A 9033-nucleotide genomic window follows, 5' to 3' on the forward strand; every position below is an offset into this window, starting at 1 on the left:
TGCTGCGATGACTGATCACTCGGATGGAAGGCTATGCAAAGTCTGGTTTCGATTACGAATTATGCATTACGAATTATTATACTTTGTAGACTACGAATTTCACCTGGCACAGCTCAAACAAATATGGATATGGATATGGAGCTTATCAATTAGATAGTTCGCAAATTGCTGCTAATTGCAATTTACTTTGTGGCTAATAAATATTGTGGAATTATATTGGAAAAAACTAAATAGTTTTCTCGGCTCCCCGACCGACCGACCGGTATTTGTTTAATTTTTTTGCAATAATATTTACATTTGTATTTGCACTTTTCACGTACTTAGCTCAATTTTTTCTTCTTTATTAGTATTTCGTTTATCTATTTTTCTTTTTTGAAGCAGCTGTGCTAATTTTTTCCCGCTATTGTTTGGAAAAACTTACCCTGGGAGAGTCGAACAACGGCGAAAAAATACAAAATAAATAAATGTTAAGTACATAAATGGTATTTACCGCCAGTTGGAAAAAGTTTACTACGTCTATTTGAGTGGCGTGTGGCGGGGAAGGTCGTGAGCACGGCTTTGGATCGTATCTAGAATATCTCGAATAATGCCCTCAAATGGATCTGGAAGTAACAATGTGTTCTCCGGGTTGTTTGTGCCATTTTTTTCGGCGGGGGAGCTTGTGGGTGGTGTCGACATTGACATGTAGTTCGCATTTGGTAGTCAAGGTCCCCCGTACTCTTGGGATAATGAAACAATTTTGGGGCGGGATGTTCGGGGCGGTGCCATTGATCTATTGTGCGAGAAAAGCGGTTGTCAAGTGTTTTCTTTATAGCGCCCATTGTTGGGCCTCATTTGACTGCGAATTTGTGTAACACCTGAAATAATTACGCGCCTGAAAATTATTATTATTGATTCTGGCAAGTAATAACGTCAGAAATGCATATTTGAATATGATACAGAAGGTTTAATTTACGGTTGTCTTATATTATTTTGTTTGTTTTCACTACAAAGTTGATCCATTTTTTTTTTCTATTTGCTTTTAAGTAAAATAGCCCCGAGTTGTTATCGTTACACAAGGCCTTTGATAAATCACTCAGCGAATTTGTTCCCCTGAATGAAGAGGATGTGTAAGAAGACGGCCAAAAAGCTGTTAACTTAATGGGCCATGATTACAATATAATAAAATCAATAAAATGCAATTAACTGGGACAGGCTGAAAAGGCTCAGTGGAGATCGGTTATAAACATGCATATATGTGTTTATGAACGGCCTTGCGATAAAAGAGAGAAGTGGGCAAAAAACCGAAATTCAGCTCCCATTGTTGACCAATAAAATGTGGCATAAAAACGCTGGGCAGCGAAATAAAAAATGCAATTGAAATGGATCTGAGCAAAAAGCGACATTCTTGTTTTTGGGGTGTGGCTGCTGTTAATTCAAGATTTCAGGCTGGCCACCATTGACCACAGAATATTGCGCATACGCCACGTGCAGCCAAGTGAGCAATGTCAGTAGCAAAAAAAAAAAATTAATAAATAAACGCAAGAAACGGTTTAGAAAGGTTTTACCAACTTGTCAAACCAATTAATTATTTTTCCGTTCTGAATTATGAGAGGGGTGGAGCTGTATTTTTTTTTAATGCTTTTAAGCAACTTGTCTACTTACTTTTGCGGCTTACAATTTTGTGTTGTAGAATTGTTAATAAAAATAATATATGAAAAAAATAGTTCTTTCGGTGGTCAGTTCTTTTCTTTAATTATATATTATTTCATTTATAGTGGGATTCAAAAAATTGTAATGTTCTTAAGTTAATTAAAGTAACTTCTTATATTTCTTTTAAATTATATTTAAAGACTTTCTAGTAACTCGTATAAAACTTATTTCTTTTCGTCTGTCATAGCCTTCTTTTCCCGGAATATCAACTCGATGATATTTGCATTCCTTTGCTGTTTAATAATTGAATTATTTAGTTATGCTTTTCCTCATGCCTTCTTGTTTACTCCAGTCACTGAGCGGGCAAACTACCTGTCGCGTTTATGTAATAGTTTGCCTGGCCTTTGTCTTCACTGTAGCCCGCCTCGACCGCCCTCCGCGCGCCACAGTGGGACCTGGTTAATGTACGTCCTTGACCATCAGTGCTGTGCTGCCAAAAACAGCCAAGAAATGACTTTAGCCGAAATGTACTGACGTTGACGCGTTTTGGCCGTTCTTCGGCATGCAACTGCAGGCCATTTCGATTCGTATCGTCTCGTTTCGTTTCGGATCGTAATGGATCGTATGGTATCGTATAGTATCGTATGGTTTTTCGTTTTCGGGTACGAGTACGAGTCCGAGTCCGGCCAGACCAGTTTGCGATTGCATCGAGTCGAGAGATTTATTTATAGACACTCGAACTGGCACTGCACTGCGACAGCGACTGCACTGGCTCTTAACCTCCATTTGGGACACGCGGCGTATGAGTTATGTCGATTGCGGTTCACTGCAAATTATGCGACACGATTTGCAAACACCGGCAAAAGAGGGTTACCTTATGCGATTGCCAAACCAGTGGCTATGGCCTCAACAAATATTCTGTATTTCTGGTTGTAATTAAGGGTGAAGAAATACCTTAATTATTGATTCTACTACAGCTATTCTTACATTGCTAAATTAATAAAATTTCATTAATTTGGCAAGAGCTTGTTAAATATTTAAGGCTTACTTGTTAAAGCTTTTGATTTATTTTAAGAATTTAAAATTGCTTGTCAATAACTTTCATAAAACCTGGTTTACTCTTTATCAACAAACACTATTTGTTTGAGGAACTTCTTACAGTTGGTTATTAAGCCCTAAATATATTTTTTTTAAAAAATCCAATTAAAATAAATTTCCACTAAATAATCTTAATTTCAAATTAGTACCCATATTGCGCACCCCTAACAGGTATTCCTCAGTCGTTATCCTGGCGAATGTGAAAGTTCTGGAAAGTTAAAGAACACCATATCATAATCGTATTTAAGTCAGCTTAATGCATTTCTTTGGCAGCCATGCCAGTAATTTGTGGCCTTTCGGGGGATCTTCTTCTTGGCCGATTCTGTTTCTTTGTCAGGTGGTTGGTTGGCCAAGTAAATGTCGTTAAATGTCGGTAAATCAGCGACTCTTGTCGCATTTTGGCCAGTTGGTTAGTTTTCAATGTCCGTTTGCCGATGCCCGCAAATCGTCTTAATGTGCTGATAACCAAGTCGCGTCGCCTTAACTTAGTCCGACTTAAAGCCAGCCAACACAACCCAACCCAACCCAGGCCAAAGCCAAAGCCAAGACAAACCAAAACCGAAACCGAGACCGAAACCCAAACCCAAACCAAAACGATCCGAACTGATCCGAACGGTCCACCGATTCTAGTTTCAACCGGCATTAAGCGGTTTCGGGCTGTTTTCTGTTTTCATCGACGTCTCGAACGCCGTCGCCGCCTTGCCGGTTTTCAACAATATTTATTTACATACCCTTAACGGGGGTACTCCGCTCACAGCTCGGTACTTGCCACCAATTGCCTTCTATTGCTATCATTTTTCCCAGAGAAGTCAAATGGGGATTCAGTTTCTTCGATAGTCAGCTTTTTTTCATTTAAACAACACTTTGAAATCCGGTCAAGAGGATTATTATATGTTGCTTTTAATAAATCAGAAAATATTACAATCAACATTATGGTTTGCTATGAAGTTTGGCCAATAGTCTCTTTAATATTTAAATTTCCATATGTTTGAGTTTATAAAAAAATGTCATACCTAGTTTTTATTAAATCAATTTGTATATTTTAGCTTTAGGCCTAAAATAATGGCATTTTGTTGTTTGAATTTAGCTTCTTTTCACGTTAACGTGTTGTAAGTTTTCAACTTTATCCACAAATCAAGAGACTTTACCATAATAACTAAACTGAAATTAAGTGTAAGTGTTTTTCAAGAAATGTTAAATTTATTGTTACCTCTGTGTACTTCATTCAACTTATAAAGGTAAATCAAAGTTTTTAATAAAAGTCAACGGACTCGATAAACTAAAGTGTCAAAGACATATTTATGATTTTAATGTCATGCACAATTTTCTGAAATATTTAATTGCTATTAGCCAAACAAACTCTTCAAATTTAACCATTTGCTTTTAAATACACTGGGTTCAAGAGACTCAAAAGGCCTTGACAATTTTCCTATTCAAATAGATATATTGGCCAACAATTACGCAAGAGTATCTAGTGTTTTTCAAATATCCAGACTGGGTCTTTCGCACTTGTTTCGGTTTCGTGTGGCTCTCTTGCGGTTGCGATTGGGATCGGATCAGATCGGATCGGATCGAAGGGGCTAAGCCAAGCCAAGCTATGGACACAGACAATTGGAAGATTGATGGCTCCGCCGCAGCGCTGGCTAATGATTCAAAGCGGGCCGATACTCCGGTACGATACCATACCATACCATTCGATACCATCCTAACTGTCGGTCCCCGATCTAGAATGAACTACCGTTGCGGCCCGTGGACTTCTTGGCTCGCGTGCGTGGGCTCAAATGGGCTCAAATGGACTGGGGTTGGGCAATTGTCACTTCGAGTTGGCAATCCAGTTGAGCCTCAGAAAATTCTAACTGAAAAAATGCTCACATGTACATGGAAATAGTTTAGTTTTGCAACCAAAATAATAAGTATTAAACGCGGAGAGAAACGATTAGAATTTCCCATACTCAATCATCATTTGGCTAAAGATTTCTTTTGTTGAAAGTATTCATTAAATGTGATTTATGTCGTTTAGTTGAGTTCATCATTTAGCAATCTTGATTTACAAACGTTTTTGGGCGCTGCTAGAAAATTAATATTTAATTAACTGTGACTTGGTAAATAAAAGCAAACACTCACACATGGTTCTTGTTATCTATATTTATAATTTTCAATACTCCAGCACCAGAACATCATTCCGTGTAAATAACAACAGTTGTTCAAACCGTTTAATGATTATTTACAATATTAACGAACTGTTTACGCAAAAATGGGTGACCAAAGTGTGGTTACTGTAATTCTTACAATACTTTGTGCAAAAATTTCATCGTTCATACTGATGAAATTGCTTATAAAGCCGTGATTCATGCTTTCTATAAGTTTTCATGGCTCTGTTTAATCTATGCACTTAGCCGGCCAAAAAATATCATAAATCAATTTCAACATTTGTTCTCAAGGCCCCCAAAATCGTCCCATTTTAATTAAAACCTATCACTTAAAAGCTAATTAGAACCCAAAAGAGTTTTGCACAATGACAATGACTAAGAATATAAGAACTTTAATTTACTTATTTGACTTTTAGGTGCAATTTCACTGTTTATGAAATTGAAAAACAATTTTCTCTCTTGTCCCTTATTTATTATTTACAATTATGTTAAAGTGAACATAACAGTTACTATTTACTTAGTATTTGTTTTAATTATGATACAAGTACAAGTTAAAATAAAAAAATGAATAATAATCTTTTTAAATATGAAATGTTAAATATGCTGTATATATAATAATATATAAAATATATAATTTCTTGTAAGACCCATTAGGACCTTCCCTGTGCTGCTCAACTACTTGAAATATCTCAGCAATTCCATGTAAATTCTGCCCCGTTTATGGGGCTATCTATCCCACTTAAACTCTCCATCCAGAGCACCCATTTCACAAAAGTGACAAGTAAAAAAATAAAAGAAAATAAAATACAAATACAAATACAAATAAAAATACAAATACAAATGTCACTGAGGAGTTGAACGGATCGATGGATGGGCGGATCGAGGCGGATGGAAACCAATTGGGTCCGGCGCAGAGCGGTCTGCCGAGCTTAAATGTATCCGTATTTATATCTGTATCGGCTTGGCCAAGTGTTAATTGTTCTTAGCCATTATTAATTGATTGAATTAATGAATGAGTGGCGGCTGGGCGCGGCCAAAGAAAAGGCAGACGAACCGAAATCGAATCGAATGTTGCTGCAGATGATGAAATGCTTGTGGATAGGGTTAGTAAACAATGGTTATGATACGACCATACGACGATGCGAGGCAGTGAACTTGAAAAGGTTATTAAAAATTCAAGTGCGGTAGCCGGGGCGCTAAGGCAAATACCCGTGCTCGTACTCATATATTCGTAGCTGTCTGACCCACATGGGTGTCGCTAGATCGCCCAGATAAATGCCCCTATATATGCACAGATATAGCCGACTCTTGACGCTTTCGCGGCACTAGATATACAGTTCGCAGAGCTCATAAAGTGATTTGCAATTTGCTAAAGCCAAACACAAACACAAAAACAAAAACAAACAGCGAAGTATGACGGTCCACGAATTCTAACGCACTCTTATCGCCGAAAGATTTCACAGATCACCATTAGTCAGAATCCTCAGTGCACTGCAATTCTTTTATATTGATTTACTTTGTATATTTTGTTTATTGGACTCAATGAAGTATGATAAAGTCAACGCAAAATTGAGATAATAGTTTTGACGACTTTATAGAAATTGTAATAATAAACGATGAGTATTTCAAAGGTGGTTTTTTTCAAAAGCTTTTTTAATATACTTCGAAGATACTACTGGGATCATAATAAATGATTCATTCCCACGTTTATAGCCATAATCTTTGCAGATAATAAAGCCATGCCAATTATGGTGCTAACGTTTCTACGAACTTTAAATAAATATAGATGTAGGTATAGCTAAGAAAGTATCTATGGAATTTTCCCTTAAATGAATATGTAAAATCCAAATTAATTACCATTTTAATGACCTTTTGAAAATACCGTTTGGAAAAACTAGTTTACATTCCAGACGAATTCTTTGTGACAACATTTGAATATGTATATGTAAGTAGATTTTCCATAACCCGACTTTGGGCTGAAGATGTTCGTCTATCTTATCTTGGCCAGTGGCTTATCTTTTGCATTAGTCAGCCCAGGGCAGAGTTAAGAATTATAGTATGATGATTGTGATGACTGGAGAGGATTTCGTCTTGTTTTCGGGGGTTTTTTCTGCTCATTGGAGGGGGGGACTTGCAGTTTCACACAAATTTGATTAATGGGTAAGTTTAGTTTATGGCAGATATTTGCACGTGTCGCGCCACCAATTAGCGCCCCATCTCATAGTAGTTACGGCTATCATGTGGTGTCTACGATAATTCCATAAGCCATTATGGCTGGAAGTCGCATCGCATCGCATCGCCTCGCATCGCATCGCATCGGATCTCCCAGCGCCCATTGGCATCCGGGTGACGCATTCAGGAGGCCAAATGAATCAGTCCGCATGTGGCATATAGTGTACATATATATATCGCATATATACGCACTCGATCTTAACAGAGTCAGCTTGGGGCAGATCAGTGCAGATTGTATTGTGTCTTGGGTGTTTAATTGAAATGGGAGGCATTTCGACGGGATGAGGGGAGCGGTGCGGGGATTGAATCGCGATGTCTAATAAAAAAATTGACAATTAAACGAGGGACACTATAAAGTCCGTAACACCCCCGTACCCCGTCCCCCGATTCCCGCCCATCTGCAGCGATATATATGCACACACGAGAGACACGAGATTGATAAACAGCGGCCGTGCTGTTTGTCCGCCTGATGACGTCGACAACTTTAAAAAAAAAGCAGGCCTGCACTTTTGTATTATTCCATTAGGATCAATTGCGCAGTGCCCAAAGCGTTAAAAGAGTGGACATTGGCAAGCAAAAAAATGACAAGAGCAAGCCAAGTCAGAGTTTTCCGGGGGATATATTAATAGAACAATAACAAAATTATATGATAAGCTTATTATTTAAAGGGGATTTTAGAACTGAAAGTTAGCATTCATTTGTTGTTAAAATAAAATGGGTTTTTATTATAAGTGAGGCTTACATCATTTATTTTTTGCAAGAGCTTCCAAGCCATAAAAAAAGGGTTATTACTAATATTTTAGAAAATATTAACGTAAAAATTCTATATGCTTATTGAAAGAGTTTGGAAATCAAATTTAACTATTTAATTGTGGGCAACATACTTAGAAAATGATCTAAATTGTTATTATTCAGTAAGAAGAAAAAAGGGTAAATATTTTAAGCCTAGACTAAGACTTTTAAAGATATTTAAAGAAAAGAAGGTGTTTTTGGATGACAAATATGGGTTATAAGATGGCCTTGAAATCGGGTTTAACGCACCCATATCGTTCAATAGCTCATTCGAGCTTATTTACACAAAAGAAACGTATATATTCTGATCAAACATAAAAAGTTGACAAAAACGAGAAATGAAAGGAACCATACATCGCTTAATAGCGAACGCAGCAAATGTTCTTTAGACCGAGTTTCGGGCCAGATTCTCGAGAAGCAAGAAGGCCAAAACATTGCGGATATGGTACGCGATTGTTCGATAATGTATTTGGTTGGGGCCCGTATCTGTTTATCAACATCATTGTATATGATACATCCATATCCATATCCATATCGTGACGTTGGCCGATGACGACGATAACCGAAATTGAGACACAAAAACCGAGAAGCGATGGCGACGACAACGTCGTTCGTTTAAGCAAACAAATAAATAATTAATAAATTAAAAATGAAACGATAAAAATTGCTTGACGGCCTGTCTGGCTTTTGTTTTTGCCCAATGGTTGTGGTCGTGCATATACGGGGATTCAATGGAAGTTGAGGTCTTTTGTTTTGTTTGCCCATCTATCTGATTGTTTGTTGTTTCGCCTCAAACAATTGCAGCCAGAAAAGCCCAAGTTTTATAATACATATGTGCCCCCCATATTCTGCGATTTATCAATGGCGTTGCGCCAATTGTTGTCTCATATCTTCTATTAACGGCAATTATTGGCAATTATCGAATTAAGATGTGCTAAAATGAGCGGGGCGATCGGTGGTGGGTGGCGGGGAATTGGCGATATCGCTGCCGTTAAATCCAATTTTCTGTATATCCCACCACACACTGGGATACTCCGCGAAGGGGGGCGTGGCGTCGGAATCCGATAATTTCTAATGAAAGTTGAAAAGTGCCGCTCGAAGCGATTGGCTGGCGTGTGAATCCCATATT

Source organism: Drosophila elegans, unplaced genomic scaffold, assembly GCF_018152505.1.
Source record: "Drosophila elegans isolate 14027-0461.03 unplaced genomic scaffold, ASM1815250v1 contig_149, whole genome shotgun sequence".
NCBI lineage: Eukaryota > Metazoa > Arthropoda > Insecta > Diptera > Drosophilidae > Drosophila > Drosophila elegans.